Source organism: Hetaerina americana, unplaced genomic scaffold (genome assembly GCF_022747635.1).
Source record: "Hetaerina americana unplaced genomic scaffold, ioHetAmer1.1.p SCAF_10, whole genome shotgun sequence".
NCBI classification, from domain to species: Eukaryota; Metazoa; Arthropoda; class Insecta; order Odonata; family Calopterygidae; genus Hetaerina; species Hetaerina americana.
The window spans coordinates 778,978-800,687 of record NW_027286070.1 but is presented as its reverse complement, the minus strand read 5'-3'; positions in this window follow the sequence as shown (position 1 = coordinate 800,687).

The following is a 21,710-nucleotide window of genomic DNA, read 5'->3' as shown; positions in this document are numbered from 1 at the left end:
TCCGCGCGCGCACACACACGCACGCACAGAGGACAATGGCTATTATCGGACTGCGGTTATTGTTGGAGAAGGCCGGGGAAGGTGAGTGGGAAGCGCTCCATTAGGTCGTTTGATCCGTTTCTGATGGGCGGGTAATCCGAGCTAGGAAGAAGAGAGGCACTGCGGGATTGGAAAGGGTGGGGAGAGAAACCCGGCATGTGACTAGGCCTGTATTTAATGGATTGTCCGCAATAGATTCGTAGCATGACTTCCTGGGAGACGGTTGACGACTCTCTCTACAATCCTGCGACGCGTAAGACGAAACGGGAACATGGCCTATCGAATTGAACGGTATGTAGTTCCAGTTCCTTGAAAAAAATAACATTAGTAACGGTTGGAGTATCTGAAGAAATTGGAATGAAAATACAAAACGGAGCAGTGTCATCCAAACTTTTGCGTTTATTCATAGCCATATTGTCTCGTATAGCTCTGATTTATTTTGTCTGAAGAGCTAAATATATATTTTCAATCCGACGATGGCGAAGCAAAGAATATTTTCAATCCCACCTGGAACCAATCCATTATTATTTCCGATCAGGGGATTGCTCGTCCATAGGTCTCAATTTCCCCGAGTCACTTCCATTCTCTCGTACACTATGGCATCCCCCTTTTCCTGCGACCATATAGCTTTTCCCTTGGGGACTTCACCGTGAGACTTAACACACACTCTTCTCTTTCTCCTTGCTTCTATCATGCTCTTGAACAATCTTTTTGAATATGACGGAAGGAGCAACCCATCTGCGTCTTTTTAATCACAGTCTTCCTTGATATTTTCTAATCTTGTCTACGCTGCTGCGTTTGTGATTTAGTCACCTCATTTTGTATTTAGTAACTGTCTCAAATCATTCACCTAATATGCCGTAGTACCACATATTTAATTTTTTCAGGCGCTGCTTCCCATTTTATGCACTGATGTGTTCGTTCAGCGCAGCAACTAACTCTTCATCTGAAACATTTCCAATGTTAGGGTCCTCTCAAAAGAGAAATTTCTGGCTACGCCAATATGTTCCGATTCCTCTAAATGTATTCCAGTGGAACGTTTTAGAGAATGAAGAGAGACAGAAAACATGTTTAAGTAGATCAAGGGGCTTACGTTATGAAATCCCACGCCAAGGGAATCATGTCTGGAGGCTCTGCTCGTGTTTCAGGAATTAATTTCTACTCCTTAAAGCGAGGGTGTAGGCTGAAATCAATATTTGTCAATTCATATGATGGGAGATGTATCGATTCAATTATAAACCTACCTCTCGAGCCACTGCAGGTGTGCTTGATAGGGGGTCGTTAGGATAGCAGACATGAAAATGAAGAAGCCCGTAAAGGGGAACTTTAAATTAACAAGTTAGCGAGTCACTCTTTTATCCCTGGTTGTGGATTCCGCTTGAGGGGAAAGCGAGTAAATTCTTGTATATCTAACTTCGGCGGCATGTCTGTCTAACTTTCTCATTCCTCGCCGAATTGTCGTTGTTCTCTTGCACGTGCATTATTAGGCTTTGGTAATCTTCTGTTATATTCACGATTGATACTCTTTCCATAAGTTCATGATGAGTTTGAATCTTAAAGGGTTTCATCCCAGTTTATTTGTCATTATTTAGTGAAGCTTATTTTTCAGTAAACATGCTGATGCAGCAAATAAACTTGTATGACTTTCAAGTCAAGCGAGTAAACATACTTGCCATCACAGTTTTGATTCGGTATTGCGAGGTTTTAGATGGTAGAATGAATTCTGTGAATGAACAATGAACCAAGAAATATGGCCCATTCCTTGAGTAAAAACCTTACTCATGCCACTATTGATGTACGATCTTTGTGTGTAATAGACATATATATACTTATATATATATATATATATATATATATATATATATATATATACACACATATATATATATATACACACACACACACACATATATATATATTGGGACGGCACAATAGAATACAAAGAAAATAGTAAAACTTAGAGGGACAGTCAAACGGTAAATTGTTTAAGCTTTTGGCCTTCTTCGAGGAAAAATTACACGAGCGGCACAATAATGAGCTGACACAATATAACACAAATAGAAAAGAATAGCAACATTTAAAAGAACACTCACACGGTAAATTGTTCGAGCTTTCGGCCCTCTCAGAGGCCTTCTTCAAGTGAGACTATTGAAGAAGGCCTCTGAGAGGGCCGAAAGCTCGAACAATTTACCGTGTGAGTGTTATTTTAAATGTTGCTATTCTCTTTATTTGTGTTATATTGTGCCAGCCCATTTTATATATATATATATATATATATATATATATATATGTGTGTGTGTGTGTGTGTATATATTTAAACTTTTGCATTTATTTTTCTCGGAACAAAAAGCCCTAAAAGGGTTGGTCGAACTGCAGGTGTCTCTCCTTAATGAGTCATTAGCCTTGCCATCGGCTTAAAACACGATATTCATATCCAGTTCGTCCGTCCGACATGCTGAGAATTGAGGTCCACTAATTTTCCCGAGCGAATTTCTCGTGCCGCCTACTCCCGCTGGACATTCTCCGCAGAAAATAAAAAAAATACTACAACCGCAGCGACCCCATAGCCAACCCCTCTCCCCTCCCCCCTCCTTAGGTGCCCGCGAAGTTTGCGACCGGCCGTTAACCAACTAAGGTGTCATCGATGGAGACTGCGTCACTCATCGCGATCATCGCGAATGAAAAATAAAAAACGTTTTACACATAGATTTAATCGTGTTTTGTACTGATCATATCTTTATAATACGCTGTTCTACAAAAAGAAGATTCATTTATATATTATTCTATTCTTTACACTTTGTATTATAACGTGTGACATACACGACTCGGTATTTGATTCAACACTTTTCGTAGGTATTCTATATATTCTGTGTGTGGCACTGTTTGTCTCCTATACTTATTTTCTAACAATTCAAATCTTAAAACTAAAGCTACTTTGTTGACATATACAAATCCACTGTATTTGGGTGATAGATATTTAGTTTATAAATTGTACTGGAAAATGTTTTCTCAAATGAGACAGAAGTAAAGAACCAGAGATAACTATTAATGCAGCGGCTCAATTAGTCATTTTATTTTTTTAAATTTTAATGTACCCTGTAAACCACCACTAGGGTGTGGCAGGGGGTGAATACTCAGCATACTAATTTTGAGGCGAATATTTTCACCGGTAGGACCTTGTTATTCTACTCCCTTATCGTTAGAGGAACAAAAGGTATCATATATCCATATTTTCTACATATACATGTAATCTCTCTAATTTTGTTGACATTATCTCTCCTAACGTAGTAGGATGGGGGTAATTTCACATTTAAAACATCATTTGTAAAGAGAGATCCTCCCAATCAATGCCAGAGATTTTATCTGTAATTTAACTCTCGCCCCGTGAGTGATTTCCAGTCTATCTCCTCTAAAAGTTTTGATTCGCCAGTCAGTTTACCGTAACAGCGTTTTACAAATCCAGCACATCTTTGCTGCTAACGATCCAATTCGACAATAAATCCAACTTCTCGAGGATCCTGTATGCTAGCAGCATTTTTTAAACGAGGCCTAGCCAGCGAACGTATCTCAGCAGTACGTAACTACGAAGTTTATGCCATTAACGTTAAGTAGGAAGGAAAGAGGTCCGATAACACTTCCCTATGGAACACCTGAAAAAAACATCTACTACATTTGAGCTAATTCCATCTATGACTTCTCTCTGTACCAGACTATTCAAAAACGTCCTTAATCCAACCCAGGATATTTTATCTATGTCAAATTCTGCTACCTTTGTGAGTAGTTTACTAAGAGGTACCTTGTTGAAAGCTTTCTTAAAACCTATAAAAACCGCGTGCACTGGAACATTGCTCTCTCCCGATAAAATAATATCATGAGCAATAAGCGCAAGTTGTTCAAGATGCACGCATGACAAACCACTACAATAAGAGAGCTATTACCCCTGAAGCAACAAGCGTTGATACGTTGCTGTACGACGAGAGAGAATTTAAAGCAAATAGAGTCCCGCGAGAACCCCTGGAGCATCAGAGCTGATAGCGGTAGAAGCTGAGACGGAAATTAAGCAAGGGATAACTATGAGATAAGGAGACAATCGTGATTAAGGGGCTTTCACTCTGGTTTAAAAAAAAAGATACGCTTACAAACGGAGAATAAGTGCACGAACCGATTCGAATGGACTGTGGCACTCCATGAATCAGAGAACCATTGAAAATGCAGACCGGGGAAGAACAGGGACCTTTGGAAGTAGTTGGGAGGTGGGCGAAGATAAAATGGACCAGATAAAATGAGACATGCGTGGGAATACAAAAGAGTGGAAGAGGGAAAGACCTCGCATGAGGGAAAAGGGAAACAAGATGGATTGGGCGCACACAAAAAGATTTGTTAGGCACATAATGGGCGGGGGGGAAAAGAAGGAAAGGACTCGCGAAGGAGACAAAAGGACAAATGCGTGAACGGAATGAAGAGAGCGGGGCAAGAGGGAAGAGAGATCGCTTCGTAAGAGAATTAAATTGGATACATTGGAGAGTTGAGCCCTGTGATCAGCCAATCATTGGGTGGCTCTCCTAAAATAAGTGGACGGATTGAAGAATCCATTGCTTTGTTATGTGATCTAGTATTTAATTGTGAGGGAGAATGTGAATGTACGACACAGACAACGCGGAGTGACATTCGACATCGACGTAAGTACCCCACGATCCACCAAAAAGATGTGGCAGGGGATGGAAGCGCTAGGGAGGAAGGTTAGGTAATAAGGGAGGATATGGGAGCGGAAGGGAAAAGGGAAAAAATACTTTGAAATACAATCATATAACATGCAAACTTGTGATCCAAATTTGGCGAAGATCCAAATTAAAATAAGAGTTAATTTGCCTGATAAGTAACTTTTTTTCATTCGAATTAAATTAATAAAGATGAACCCAAACCATTTCTACGACAGGGCTCTACAATAACAAGACGGGTCAAGCAGAATTAAAAAGTAAGGGGGGCGATTCTATTATTTTATGGATATGCAACTTGGGCGTCTGGGGTAAATTCTAAGAGAAACGGGAAAGCAAAGCGCTTGTACGTCAAACGCCAGGGAGGAACTCACAGCAAGGGGGTGGCGTGTTAGGTGGGGGGGTAAAAAGGACGACCGTGTAAACCCTCGATTTGGGGAATTGGCGGACGGGCATGTCGTGATTAGGGCCGAGGTACGAGCGAGGGAGAGGGCGGGATTTGTTTGGGTTTTAAAGGGAAAGGCAGGGTAGATCCCTCTGGAGGATGGGGAGATGAGGTGGTAATTCGGGGGTGGTTGGTGCACCGGAGTCGATTGCTACCGCACCCACCCCCTTCGGCGGGTGGTCCTCTAATTAGGGGGGCGTGTCCGAAAGCGACCCCTTCTTCCTGCAGGAGTGCTCCCTTGGGACGATGGGATGGGGCGTGTGCACGGAGGAGGGGGATGTTGGTCGTGTCCCGGACCTTCCTCTCCTCCGTCGTTCCCATCCCCCGAGCCTCAGCCCACCCTCAGCCGCCCTTCCCATCCCTCGTGTCATTACCACTGCAGTCTCAAGTGCATCCACCATCACCCCAGCGTCATCGAAGGTGCGCGGAGGCGGAATGGGATCCCCTGCTCCATGTAAATCTCATTCCTTCATGCCCCTTGGGGCTCATTTTGCGCTCACTCGAAATAGCAATCGGCTATGTGCAGCCATAGGCATTTAGCCAAGCCACAGGCTCTCTCGTCTTCCCTATGCGATACATAATTTCCCAACTTGTAGTAAAATGCATAATATACATTATCGTCTGACTTACCTTCAGAAGTGAGTCTTTTGGAATAACAGGGAGAAAATAGAAGCTTTGGGTGTGCTTGCCTCATTCATAAAGGTATCTGCCTCCTGCTCAATAGGCACGAGGCTCTGGGATTATATCCGCATAACATAATGTATCGCCGTGAAAGGTGTCATGACGGACTTCCTTATCCCAAGACTTACTGGTGTGAGTAGAGGTATCATGAAAGATTATTCTCTCTATTTGTTCACAGGGTAATCCCTTTTTACCGTTTCCTCGCTACGCTTGCTAGCGGCCGCATTACCTGGGCCGATCGGCGGAGGAAAGAAGTGGGTATGGTTGCTGTAGCCAAGACGTGAGAGCAAGACCTGAGTAGGTTGAAATTCTTGATCGTAATAAGGCGAGACTAGGCCTTCAATGACAAACCATTGAAACCTTGGGTCACTTGTATTTCTGTTTGCACTCATAGTGGATTACTCATTTTCAAAATTAGAAACGATTAGCAAAAAAGTTGGGGTCATCGTGCGCGATATAGTTCATGCAGACAAGAACTCCACTATCTTCGTATTTCACTGCCACTTAGATGCTGCTGCTTTTCTAGCATTCCATTTCCCTAAAATATTTAGTTTCAGGAAAACAACCTTGCTAATTTGATTCTTAAAAAACTCAAGAGTAGCAGAGAGAGGGAGAAAATAAGTTACCTTAACTAAATCTCTGAGTTATTCTCCGCATCTATCAAAAATATAGTAATCACTGATAAGTGAATGATACCAATTAACTCGTTTTAAGTAGAATAGGTAGTTTCACATAAAAATCGTGGATCTGGAAAATTCAAGTGATCTGCATTTCAGCAAGGAAAATATTGAACAGTTTTCTTGAATTAAAAATAAAACAAACCATTTGCGAGAAAAAGAAAAAGGATGAAAAATGTACATCGGCATAATTATAGTATAAAAAACTTTGAGTAGGCAAGTTAATTGTCGAAAATTATGCTTATTTAATGATTTACGAGTCTTTTACAAAAAGGCGGTAGTTTATCGCAGTTAACTTAAGAAAAGACGTACAGAAAAGACTATGTGACTCTTATCTATTACGTACAGCGTAACCTGAGTTCACGTGAGATCTTTGAAGACTTTTGTTGATATGTGTAATGAATAAAAAAGGCAGATGACACTTCATTAAAAATTATTTGAAATACTATAAATTCAGAATCAGTCGGTCTTCAAGTTAAATTATAATTAATCAATGACCGTTTTATATTTGCTGATGAAACAATGAATATGTAGTTACAGATCCTGGTACGCGGCAGCTCTAAGATATCGATACTTTTGTTGGGATGCAACTGATCTGACCAACCTTCTGCATCTATATCAACACAACACCACACATACCACCGCCTGGGCGTGGGTAGTTGGGGCACCAGTCATTCATACAGATTTATTAGTCTATATACACACTTGTAATGCATGAAATATCATGCAAAAACCGTCTCAGAGCTTCTATAGAAGAATGAAGGGAGAAAAGGATATGACTTTAGGTGGATTGAAGATAACTTGCTGCTTGGTTCGCCCAAATGCAAGAAGCGGCAGGATGATCGAGGAGGTGTCCAGGGTACGGTCATTCGGTGAGGGAAGGGTGCCAGTCCGTATAGCGGAAGATAAGAGTGTTGCTTCAAGCAACGGTGGAAGTGAACGCTTCGACGTGGAATGGGAAATGTGATGACAAACCTCATCCATGCTTTCAACAGATATCAGGTCCTAGCAGAAGATAGACTTGCGGTATCTGTATGCTTCTACCTCTGCTCTTGTAAGAGCGCCACCGAGGAGGAACATCCAGAGTTAGAAGGATGAATTCTATTGACATGAAGTGGCATGGACAGGCCTGTGATGGTCCCCCGGGGGAAAGAGCAGACGCCTGATGGTCGCGTAGATTGGCGCATTGTGACTTTTCCCAGATGGCGGAGGCGGTTAGGGTTGCGGCTGTGGTTACGAAATGGTCCAGGCTACAGGTTTTTGTTCATGTAGACGTAAAATATGCCATGGATCTGCATATCTTTTTAGACTTAGAGAACTGAAGTGACGCGAGCGGATGGGGTTATTAAGCCGCCCGCAGTTTTAAGCCTTGTCCCGAGGATTGGTCTTGGACCTCTGGTTTGGAGCCGAGTGGAAAGCGTAAATCAGAGGTAGCGTCATTTCTGTGATAATAGAGAGGTCTTCCTTTACCTTCAGTCGGGAATCATATGGTATAGGAACCCTCTAAATCACTACGATGTTCATGCACGTTGAGGCCGCCAAGTGTTTAGCGGGTAAGACAATCGAGCATTGCAGGGCTTTTTGAGATTGAGTTCTCGGCTAGTTTGCGCCGAGCTCAAGTAATGGGTCTCCGAAGGGCTCATTTCCTGTTAATTTGGTTTTAATTTAAATGAGGGATAGTGCTTGAGGCTACTACAATCGGTATTTTGATGGGAATCGTATTTCGCCGGGCGGAAAATTTTATAGGATTCGATAATAATAGGAAAGGATCCCTGTAAAATATTTAGGCGACCGTAATGTCAAAGAAGCAATATCTGTGTTAGCAGTTCACTGCTCAATTTTGGAAAATGAAGTCACTCAATATCATCACTTTTTCTAAGGTACCGACACAGATATAATAATTGGGACAGTTATTTCATTTTGCACTGAAATCGCTGAAAGAGAAATTTTCCCAAAATCCTTTTTCGGTTAGAGAATAGATACGCAGCCAGAGAGTAGAAAGGTTAAATAGATTCCAACTCCAGTAGAGATGAGATGATTCCAGATAACGGTTTGGAAGGTGTTTAATGATCACTTAGAAGTCTGATATCCCTATTGACGACCGGAATGAGATCATTTACGATTATAAAATCTCTAGCACAAATTCCAAGAAGGAATTTCGGCAAGCGTTTCAAATTCATTTCGCAAATTCAAAAGGAAAATATTAGCTAAAAATTTAAACTAGTGTACAAGGGTATTTTGGTTCCTCAGGAAAATTTCTAATGATAATTAAAAAATAACAAAAAAGGCGAAAGATTAACCATAAGTGGGGATCGAGATGGTGCGGGGGCTAACGTACTGGCTTCCCACCCTGAGGGCGCGGGTTCAAATCCCGGCGGTGTTGAATATTTTTCAGAGGTATCTCGATCCCTACTTGAGGTGCTTTGTGGAGGGCACTTTGAGGGAGTACGCCGTCCGTCGGATGGGACGTTAAACTGCGGACCCCTTGGCGCCTTTCGTAAAGAGTAGGCTAATGCCGACGCCGGGTTTCTCTCCACCCTTCATCCTTTCCTGTCCATCCCCTATGGCGCAAATGACCTTAGCTGTCGGTCGCCTCCCCTCAAAACTACTACTACTTAACCATAAGTATTGAATAAGCCAACTTATTAAATTCCCACTTTCAAAGTGTTTTCATAAAATTCTTACCGAATTCCTCCGATAGCTTAACAGTTTATTCCCCAACCGATGCCGAAATTGAAATTCTACGGAGAGGAATAGAACGTTTGCTAAGAAACATTAACCCTAACAAATCTTCCGCGCCTAAAAACAAATACCAGCTCGCATGTTTAAGGATCTAGCCTCGGAAATTTTACCGTACCTAGAAATCATTTTAAGGAAGTCCCTAAGAGGAAAAAAGTTTTCATGTTACCGGAAATGCCTAATGTAACTCTTATGTTTAAAAATTGAGTTATGCGGGAACAGATTTATCATAGGACTATTTCTACAGTTTCCATGCTAAGCAAGGTCAGGCAAAATATAATTATTATTTCGATAATGAGGTCCCGTGAAAGTAAAGAGTCATTGATGAGAAAAAGAACGGTTTCCAAAAGAGTAGATCCCGTGGGATAAAAATTGCACTTTCGTTCAGATATTTTAATTTCGGGAGAAAATAATCTTCCCACTTCACGCCGTTTTCCTTCATTTTTATGAGTCTTCGACAAAGAAGCAAGCTACTCAAAAACTTAGAAGCCCATAGGGTGGATAAAAATAATCTAAGCTAGATGGCAGACTTTTTGAATGGTTGTTTGCACGGTCACCCCAAGTGTTCCCCAGTGGTCTACAGAGATTTTTAGTTCTGAAGCTGAAGTAGATGTGGCAGATAGCTTTAATGAAATACAAAGTTTACGCAGCGAATAGTATTTAGAATTAAATTTAGAAAAGTGTATTTGATGAATTTTCGGGATGAGAAAAACTAGTGCATCAGAAACACCGAATTGAAAGTGCAGACTGGATTATGTGCTTAGGCGTTACCCTTGGTAACACAACACCAGGCCAACATCAAATGGAAATCATCTGCGAGGTAATAACTTTTTTTTAGATTAGTACCCTCTCGAACGCCTATTGCATCATGAATACCAAATTAGAAAGTGTCTTAGGAGTTTTCACCCTCTTAAGTTCATGCCTACCTATCCCCTTCCGTTAAGCAAACTGATCTTTCGTTGAACAATCATTTGCCCTCATCTTCATCATCTTATAGTTGATCTGGATTCAGCAAATCACTTTGGCCTTCTTTAGTCTTCACATCTGGCTGCCTTTCCCTTTTTTGGAGTAGGAACTGAGAATTTAGTCCGCAGCAACTCTTCCTCCCACGTTTTCTCAAACCTTGGAATAGATCTTCGGTAGTGTTTTTCTGTTGGAAAGTTTCAATGCCCGTCCTATGTGCCCTGTCTACCTTGCTAAGAGGTAAGGCTGGACCTAAGGCTGGACTCATCTGCATCATTTTTTTTATTGTCTAAGCTTTCTGTCCAAATATTTTTATTAAATAGTTTCTCTATATATTTATTCCTTCTCTCTTGAATCTTCCCTGTTTAGGTTAATAATTTTCCTGACTTATCCTTGATTGACTTCCATGCTTTCACTTTCTTGTATGGTGCGCCAACTCTTCCTTTGTGAACTCTCCATACCCTCGTACTGCGTCTTCCACCACGTTTTTTTCGCTCTATTTGTTTCGAGTCACAGTTTGTTATTTCAGTTTTTTACTTTTTTTCTACCTATCTCAGTGTTTAACTTCTTCAATTTTCTTCTCTCTCCTAACTCTCTAATCATCTCGCTCGTAAACAAAATTTTCCTTACCCTCTTCCCATTTACTGTTCTCACTGGTCCATTTGCAGGTTTCGATACCTCTTTTTTAACATGCTCCCATTTATCCCTTATAGTCCATAGTTTTATTTCCTCACTCATCATTTTCTGTAAAACCCGAAAGCACTCCTTTTTTGTCATTTTTGTTAGTGCTCCCAAGTTTCATTTCCTTGACCGCCTATCATGTTTTTTTTTCATCGGATGATAAATGTCATGATTACTAAGCAATGATCTGAGTCCGCATCCGTTTCCGGGGACCTGAGTCATTAGGACGCACTAGCCCTTCCACCATTTTAAGTTTGTAGTCAAGGGGAAGGAGGCTTACATACAATTGCATAGCTCATGCATTAATTGTCGGGTTTAACCAGTTGATAAAATTCCGATATTTAATTTAATTTTTTTCGAGCTCTTGGGTTGGATTTTGTGATATTTGCTTATCTTGTGAGGGCAGAAAGGATACTTGAATCTGACCGCGACGGTGTCCATCTCTCATATTAAATGCCTGTGGTTGACTCCATCCATTTAATTAGGTGTCATAATAATTTTTCTCAGTGTCATAGGAAAACTCATGTGTCCTGCACCTTTCCACACGTATTTTGTCTTGCCTGCTCAAGAATCATAAGGCTCCCCGTTTGATTCCTCTTGTGTGTCATTCACGCTTACTCGCTTCTCGCAGCAGTTATTAACGAACCTACCAGTTTTCTCTGAACCTTACCTAGTAATTACTTAACTAACGTTTTTTTTCCATGGATTTCCGATACTACTGGCGTATTCTAAATTTGATCTGACCATAGCGATACAACACATATCCCTTGATTTTATGCGTTGGATTTCTTTCAACCGTATAATGAAATTGCTTATTCCAAGAAACTGCAGGAGATTCTGTGCCAGTAAATTTTAGCCGAGTCTCCATTAGCTAAGTGTGCATTACAATACAACAACTTCAATTGCTTAACTGGTCAAAGCACTCGGCCGGACATCGAGGGATCCGGGTTTGAATCCCGGACAAGGCAAATGATTTTAATAATCTGGACTGGTGCATTGAAACCTTGCTTCTTTCAACCTCACTTGAATTTTCTTTTGAGAAGTATACCCCTTGTTAGGTTTGATAACTGTGTAACACGCAAGTATTGGACGGGTTTTGAAATATTGAACTCGACCCCATTTATTTTATGGTTATAGTTTTTTCTTTTATTCCAAAACTTCTGTGCTGTACATTTTCTGATATTTAATTCTAACCGCATAACTTAAACGATTGATATCTGGGCCTCAATATCTTAACGTATGCCAAACGCGGTGATTAATAAAATCACCCCTAATTTAGCAAAGAAAAATGGGAGCTTTGCATGCTAAGAAACTTGCAATTTTATGTAACGGGATTTGCAGTAAAGTAAGAAATAAACGGAGAAGTGGTTTTCGGGAGGATTTGCTATGGAATACGAGGATGCAACCTTCGAACATATTTGGCTACCTCTGGGAACTGAATCGTATCCCATATCAGAATATTTCTCTTAAAACTATACCGTCCAGTGCATTGAAATTCAGATCGTGTGAAATTTTTACAGCCCTGGGCACTGAAGTTTCAAGGAAAAAGATACCGAATTAATTTCGTGTGTTATTGAAATCAGAATGAAATGTTAAGCCAGCTCCGGTGATGGCGGGATAAATTCCTTGTATGCCAGTATAAATGTTGCCGATTCGATTTCCGCCTATGTAAGTTTTCCCCTACGTAGACCTTGGTAGTTTTGTATCGTCTTAAATGAAATGTTTTGGCGGCCTGGTGGGAGAATGGGCAATAAAGTCACAATGTCGACCCAATTAAGTCGTTCAATAAATAAATAAAAATTGAAAAATCTTTCATCTGCAATTCCAATAGGGCATTAAATTGTGGCGTAGTGGGACAAGGTCTTATCTCCGTGCAAACGTTGCCACAGTATAGAGACATCTGCGGGGAAGCTAACTAACCTTGTTGCTTCAGATTAACCCAAATTCTATCTCACTTGGCGACGTATCCGAGAGGTTGCATTTGTGTAACTTTGCTTCAAATGCTCCGGGGAATCCAACCTCTGCATTTCTCAATGCATTTTGACTTGTGAGATCTCCTCTCTGTGTCTCTTTGCTGTGGAGACCACGTCTCGATTCCGAGGTATGCTTTGACTCAGCATACTCTTACCAATTAATTCCTAGCAATACTCCCAGATAATGGCATCAGTGCCCTTTTACATTTAATGAGATCGTACATTAATTGCAAAACCTACTGTTGCATTCAGTACAAGTCCCGCATATTTAAATTTGGCTTTATAACTCTAATTTTGTGCTTATTTTGTCGAATATGTACTTAAATGATGAAAAACGACCTTTTCTCAATTATTTAATTCGTCTGTCGGCATATCTATTCCTTCTCTTTGGTTTCCTTTTCGGTTTGGTCACGTAGTCTGGAAGTAAATATTTTACAGTCGGTTTCCTCAGAACATGTTGCAGACGTATTTGGTTAACGTTCATCGAAGAGAGCTTGAGATTTAATATCTAACTTCTCAAAGTTTATATCTCTCAATTCTATCTGTTGCAAAATCTTAGAGCACATAATTGTCAGTTCAAATGAGATACCCTGATAACATTAACTTTTTAAGTGGCAATCGACACGGATTCAGGAAAACCCGCTCATGCGAAGCCCAATTAGGATTATTTACGCATGACTTACTATTATCGGGTGAGAGAGGTAGGCAAGTGGATGCGATCTTCTTAGATTTTCAAAAGGCATTTGATAAGTTTCCTCATGGTAAACTCATTCATAAATTAAAGGTCGCGGGTATAAACAAGGGCACAATAAATTGGGTTGAAGATTTTCTTTCAGAGCGGGAACAGAGGGTAGTCCTTGATGGCGCTAGTTCCGACAGCGTTCGAGTCACGTCGGGGGTACTTCAGGGAAGTGTAATCAAGCCGTTGCTTTTCTTGATTTTTGTTAACGATTTGAATTAAGTTAAAAGTAAAATTGGGATGTTCGCGGATGACACTGCGATCAATCGGGAGATATCTGGGGATAGGATCGTTTTATTCTAGCGCAGGATTTAGATTGCATAACTAAATGGTGTTCTAACTGGGGATTGACACCAAATTATAATAAATGATCGGTGGGAAATTTCTTTAAAAGATCAGCGGGATTTGCTTACAAATTAGCTGGAGTTGACCTAGAAGTAGTTGATAGGGTATAATACCTAGGTGTTACATTCACACGTTTTGTCCTGGCTTGCGTGTTGTTGGATGGCTTTCGTGCTGCATCCTGGGGTGCAGTTGTTTGTTGAATTATGGTATATGTGCATGAGTGTTAGATGAAGGATTTTTGCATGAGTGTGTGCGCTGCTGTGGGTGTAATTTTCCATGTTGTTGTTTTGCATGTGGTATTGTTCCTTTTTACGGTTGGTGACCTAACACCCCCCGCCACACGCCCTTGCGGCGGCTTGCGGGGTATTACGTAGATGTACCCTTTTTTCCGAGTTATTGTTTGCCGTAAGCCAGTGGAAGCGTTTAGGAATATCACGCAGATATTGGCTAATGGTTTGGTAACGGCATCAAACTCTTCACCCATTGGCCGTCAAGGCGCAGTCAATAGGATATATTTATCATAATCGCGACATATAGTGCCTATTTCGACCTACTTTTGTGTTCAACTATCATTTTTCTTAATTTCTCAGGCGGTTTTCGTCAATTAGTATAATTTAGTGTGCACATTAAATGTTTCTTTGAAATTCTTTCCCTCAATGACCCCAACACTTATGATCTTCAGTCAACCCTTGTGCCTCAGGGTGTGTGTCCAATCAGTTTCGTGTTCTTTTTGTTAGCAATTGTTAATCTTAGGCTGCATGCTTCTAGCGCCGCACTTCCATCGCTCGCAATCGTCTTTTGATCGTTGCTCCTGTAAACCATTTTCCAGTGCCGGCACTCCGCTGACGTTTTTATGAAGAACGGTAGCAAACGTTTTCCCCAGTAACAAGTGGAAGTACCTTATCTGTTTGACTACTTTCCATTTCTTTAGTTTCATACTTTATCTTATGGTTACACCGTCTTTCCAGTGTTCTGAGATATTTCAGTGGTAACAATTTCGCCTCCATTCCATTCCTCTGTGCTTCTGTCAGTTACTTCAGGTTATTAAGCATTTGTTTTAATTTAGAATGGCTGAGTCGCAATTCTTTTCGACTGCAGGCAGCTATTCGGCCGCAAATTGACGCTGGCATGATAAACTCTTCACTATTTTGTTCCCTTCCACGGCATCTCTCTCTCTCTTTCCACCCACGCTTTCATTCAGTGATCCCGCCGCCCTCCCGTCCACCCTTCAGCGCGCCCCCACAACCCACTTGCCCTATCCCACAACTTTACTCCCGAGTTTGCCGCTCGTCTGCTTCGCATTCCTCTCGCGCGCATGCGCTTTCCGTTCCACCCCCGCGTAATTCTTTTATTTCCCCCCTTGTTATTTTCCCCACGTGCAGAAACGTCTTCCAAAGGCCTGAGCGTGTGTGTGTACGCTCGAGTGTGTCTGTGAGCTAGAGAGCAAGAGAGATAGAGAGATGCATGGTCACAAGGAGGGAGTGGGGTTGAGTGGGAGGAATCGAGACTTGACGTCCCTTGAGACATGCTGCGGTGGATGATGAGACGGGAGTCGTTCTCGGGTGCTCTTTTTTTTGCAGCGAAACCTATATCACGTGGAATATGCAAAAAGGAAAATTTGCCAGAGCTGGAAATATGGGAAACTTAGTGTGCATACGATATATTGAACGTTTTTATTCTCTAATATGCACCTCCTCTGAAGGACGGAGCCCGTGCAATGTATATGAATATACGTAACTTAGCGTTTCCTAAAGTGTACCCGTGAATCAATCGCATTTGAATGGGAATAAATTGGAAATAACATTTTATATGGTATTTTTTCCCTCAGACGTATTTCGAGGCTTGAAGTTTTTCCAAATTTTAACGCCATCGGCGTTCGTTTCTAACCGTTTTCTTTTTACAATTACCTTTTTTCAGGGCTTTCGTATTTTTTAGATGAATCATTCAATTTGATTAAATTTAACTCCAACTGTCAATAATTTATATTCGCGGCGGACGTGCATGTCAATTACTTCACCCCGTTTAGTTTGCAAAATGTACACATCCCGTAAAAATAATGTGGTCCTCTACATGATTCCGCCTTTGGCAGGTTTTACTTTATTCTCATTTCCCGCTACGACCGCCTTCTCTTCCCGTGGCTATATTGTTAAATCATTCGCCAAATTAAGCTTCGGAATATTGCCACTTTCGTTACAAAAGTGAAACTCGATATTTTCGCAGCAAAATTTCGACTGTAATGAACACTAGCGAGAGTTTTTCACTTGTTCATCGCTTTGGGAATGAAATTCTTCGTGCCTCCTACTCCTGGGATTGAAGAGTGCCGCCCATGACGTCAAATGATCACTGAAACGAGAAAACAATAAAAGAATTGCAAGTGATAGGTTTATTTCATGAACAATAACAAACAGCTCATCGATGGATCTTCGTGCGTCATATATTTCTTTCTAAGCCCTATCTAATAAAAATGAAGGTGTATTAAAAGGTTCTATTTTCTGTTTATCAGAGACATGAGTATTATTCTTAGTTTCATAAATGATGAAATCCTGGACACGTTCTATGGAAAAATTAATCGAAAATTTTCTTCGGCGACGATTACTTCAATGAAATTTTTGATCGGCTGTTTCAAGGTATTAAAATGTGATGCTATATGGTCTAATTTCAAAATGCGTATTACTCAAGCTAAACTAGTCAATAAAATAATTTAAAAGAATTTCGATGTATCCGCATAATTGTCTTCGATCTGGCTATATGGATGATATATTCCATAAAGGATATGAACGGTATGACCAAATTTAACTTTGTGCATTATGTATTTGGTTGATATCCCGTATGCAAACGTGGTGTAATTACAGAAACCTTTTAATGAGACCACAGTTAAGATGACGTCACCGTAGAAAATTAATTTTCTATATATTCGTCATGAACACTAGTATATGAGCTGCATTAGCTGTATTTCAAATATGGCTCATGTAAAGTGTGGGGAATAGCGACAGTATTGATGGTTTTGTGAATATTTTTATATTTACCAATAAATATTGGCACGTTGATAAGTGTTTCTTTTCAGCTTCTTCATTTGTTGTGAATATGCAGAAGGTCTATTGTTAGGTATCTCGTAAATATTAAAGCCAATAAACTTTACTAATAATATATTCTATTGTTTCAGGCTTCACTTCGTGGAAGTATTTGATATCCATACTAAAAAGAAAGACTCGTACTTTTCCACATATTTTATTATACGTTACAACGCGTTTCACCGTATAATAAAATCTGTGGAAAAGTACGTCTTTCTTTTTAGTATGTTTACTAATAATGTCATTCTAGCGACCGGGGACGTATCTATGCAGATCTAAGACTCGACATACGTAGTGATAAAAATTAAGGTGCGGAGAAAGTTCGCATGTTTGCGACTTGTAACATTTTGAGTTCTATTCGAAAGCACTCGATGAGTTGGACGATGGAGGGAGGATTGTTGGGAGCTTATTCAAATATCATGATGAGAGGAAAGAAAGCGTTGCACTTCGAGTCAAGATAATGGGTTGGAAGTCAAATGAAGCATGAAAGTTAGGTGCGAGATTTAAACTACTTGATAGATACAAATTGTGGTAATTAAACGCTAACGCAAACACGGAATATGTTTACCTCATCCCAGTGTTTTTAGTTGGTGAACCACGGTGAGAGGTTAATACAAATTAATCGCCAAACAGAAGGCAGTAAACAATTTACACACATTTTTGGGATCGTGTTTAAGAGTATTTACTGTGTTATTAAATTTTCATTAGATGGAAGATGGTGATATAGGTGTTTTAAAGCTTCTCCTTTGACCTCTCGTCTTCTTCTTTGGGGGGGGGGGGAGGACGCCTCCGCTGCCCGCTGCGGTGTGTTCCATTACCTACTTTGGGGGATGTGTTCCATTACCGTCTTTGGGGGATGGGCCATGGGTTACATGTCCATGTAATGGTGGATTTCCCCTTCATAATTTTCAATTCATCATGGCCTGTCGTATAAATGGTAGTGGTTAATTTTTATTTCCTTTTTTTTTCGAATAAAAAAATAACTAATTTATTAGATGATTAAACCCCTGTTTTGAATTGACTTCCTCCAGCGTGTTTACAAATTTGCATGTTGTTTAACATTTTTTAACGAATATTTTTCACTATTTCATTCCTCTCCCATATCCTTCCTTTATCAGTCACCCTTCCCCAGTGGTGATTGCACCCCCTGCCACAAACCTTTTCGGTTGGTCGCGAGGTATTTATGTTGAGGTCGATATTCAGGTGCACAGAAGTGTGAATGTATTTGCCGGTTGCAAATGAGAGGAAATTATCAGGCGACTGACTAAAGGACAACTTCATTACAATTACATCACCAAAACTGCATTAAACTAGTGCTAAAAAAACTTCAGAACTGCCTTTCAAACTTGAGAATGAATCTTTTGCTCCAATTAATTACCTTCAGTTTCTTCAATAACGTGGTGCTATTCTTCAATCACTCGCGATGACCTCTTCAAACACCATCTTACTTCACCAACAAGCACCCGCGTGATGGCTGTACCCTTCAATTACAATCGATGAATATGGCTGAGGCAGCAGAGCAAAGAGAGTAATTTTATGCAGCTGTTATGAAGGTGCAAGAGAGCAAGGTTAACTGTTTAACGTGATTATTTCAGGTTTTAATCTGTGAAAATATTTCAAACAGAGCTTAAAACACTTCAATTCCATATAAAATTCTATTTTCCAAGGCCGAGGTTACAAATTTAAATTTTGATAGAACCGGTCTTTCTACGTTGACATTTTTATTCGGGTAAAAAATAATTATACGTGGCCACACAAAGGGTTATTACATTACATACTTAAGTATTGTTACATATTTCGTTAAAAAAAGTTGACATTATATTAATATCTCTTAGAGTATTATTTTAGCAGCTATGACCTAATTACTTATTCACCCTCGAACAAAGAATCATTTTTATCCCACAGAGTTAATGAGGGAAACAATAAGTAACTTTGAACTCGCACAGCACTTTGAATTTGTTGAAACGAAAATAATGCCCGTTATAACTCATTAATAGCACTAGAATAACTGGTGGCCCAATATCCTCTGCCGCGTGCCATGACTTACAGGGTAAATGCGTGTGTAGGTCAGTGATGCATAGCCATCGATTTTTGGGTAGCATGCACCCACTACTGTTTTTTATCTTGCCTTTAAATTCTAATATTGATTTCATTATATTTCAACACCATTTATATTGTTAAGCTATAATTTATTCCCGCACATTAATAATAGAAACCATAATTTAGCTCCTTCATTGAATTGAAATACTCTGTTTGTATTCAATTAATATACCTACTGATGCAATAAAGTAATTCTAATCTGCGAATAAATTTTGAAATTTACGATAATTTTCCGAGCGCGACCTCAAGCTTGAAAAATATCCGCGGTGAGCTCCGTTGATAGACGAAGGTCACGCTTCACTAGCAGGGGTGGGTGCAGGGCGGCAACCGCACCGCCCCTCCGTCATCTCTCCCCTCCCTACCGCCCCTGCGCTCTCCGGCGGAGAGGGAGCGAATTGTAAAGCAGCGTGCCACTAGGCAGGTAAATGAGTTGGAGCGGATCAACTCCCTCTTCGCGTATTTTTTGCCCGCTTTGCTGCGATGGCTCTGCCGCCGCATTTGCCAGTGACGGAGCGCGCACGTTTCCCGAGGCGCGCGAACTGATTCCCGAGCGCTCCCTTCCTCTATTCCTCCACATCCGACTCCCCAACACGGGTGTGTGAGTGTTTTTGAGAGGAAGTAAGAGGAAGAAAAAAAATATTGCACGCCGAAAAAAAATCCGCCGTTCATGGCGAAGGAGAACGAAAGGAAGCGGACCTGCGTGAAGTCAGTGGAGGGAAATAAAGGGTGGTGTCGCGGGGAGGGGGGGGAGGAGGAGGAGGTGGGGTAAAGGTGCGAAGGTGGAAAACATCTCCCTCGGCGGCGTATGTCGTGCGCGAAGAGCGAATAATTCAGGAGACCTCCGCTCGCTCCCGCCCACCCCTGGCACTTGGGATGTTGCGGCGGCCGCCGAGTCGTCGGTCTTGGTGCGGGTGGGAGAGGGGGTTGATGGGAAGGAGGTTGGAGTGAGGGAAAGGCTGTGTGGGCGTGTACGTCACCCTTCCAACCCACGACCGCCGTCGTCGGAGGATGAGAGTCGCGGGGTGCGAGAGAGACGCGATCCGCATAAATGGATGCGTGCTCGCATATACGCCCACGGACCAAAAGAAGTCTCTCTCCGTCCCTCGTCTCCCTCTCCCGCCTCGTCTTTCCGCGTGATCCACGCGCCCGCAAAAAGGGAACGGGGCCGAGAAGAGGGAAGGTGACGGCGTCTGTCATCGAAGTAGGCACCGTTCCACTGGCGTTGGTTGCCGGAAGAAATCTGCACAGCCCTCTTTCCCTCTCAGAGTACAAAGGACGAAACGTTAAGGGATTGAAACGGGGATTTAAAAGAAATTACTGGGATAATGCTCAAGTAGGTATATGGGGCGCGTGTTCCTGGCGTGTTAAAGAGCTTGGAATGCGGTGGTGAGTTTTGGTGGAAGGCGTTATTGAAATGCAGAATGGCTGAGGGCACCTCCCGTGAATGACGTTAGTTCTCCGTGTGGTAGTGGCGAGTAGATCACGTGGCTCTCCGCGACGCCCCTTGACGAGGATGGGGAGAGGGTCTGCCGTTTGAATCCGGGTGGCGCTTCTGTGCACTTCCAGCTTTGTTCATGCGGTTTCGGCCACCGGATATTTCTGGGAAACCACATGAGGCACAGAATGAGGAGCTGGTCAGCACTCTGTGGGTGGATTAGACGAGATAAATGAGGGCTTAGAATGAGATAGGGATCTGCTCTTATTTGCCAGACCAAACCTTAGGTTGATTGTTTTTTCGTATCACTGTGGGCAAGATTTCTCATCGATCAAAAGTACGAAATAAATATATGACGATGTTGGACTCGCTCTCTCTCGTTATTCTACCTACTGCTTGTGATTTAAGGGTGCTGCAAGTTGATGATGCAATATAATGGAACATAATCAAGCACATTACCCCAATATTGCACATTGAGAATGTTTATTTTTTTGGCTTATAGAGAGCGCTAAAGATAATTTAGTTCACCATATCAAGGAAGGAATATTCTAGTAAACTATTACTGGGGGTGTGTTATTATTAGCATAAGCGCCGGAAGGAAGAATAGAGGGAGCAGGTGTGAGGAAGCGATATTGCCCTGAAAAAGATCGAGTCCCTGATCGAACTTCGGCGGTGGAGTAGGAGGTGGACCTAAGCCAGTTGGAAACTGGAGAAGGTTTCTCTTATAACACACGACGGGAAAGTACCAGGAATTTCATGCATTTTTTCTAGATGAATCCTATTTGAGTTCTTTGATTCTGAATTTTAGTTTCCTTTACAATTGATTCCCGTGGAATTACTGTAAAATATTACCCAGGATAATCTATATTTCACAGTCCCCGCATTGGCTATCGAGTTAATTAAGCACTAGGGAAATATGTGATGAACCAATGAGTTTTATTTTATGTATGTTTATTGCTCACAATAGGATTATGAATTTAGAATTCAATTATTGTATGAAAAACTCATATCAAGTTTTTTCATTATTTTAAAGGAAGTGTACGGTTAAGTGTAATTAAAATTGATGGGCCTTTCATGAAGTTACAAGATTCAGTTGATTTTTTTGCG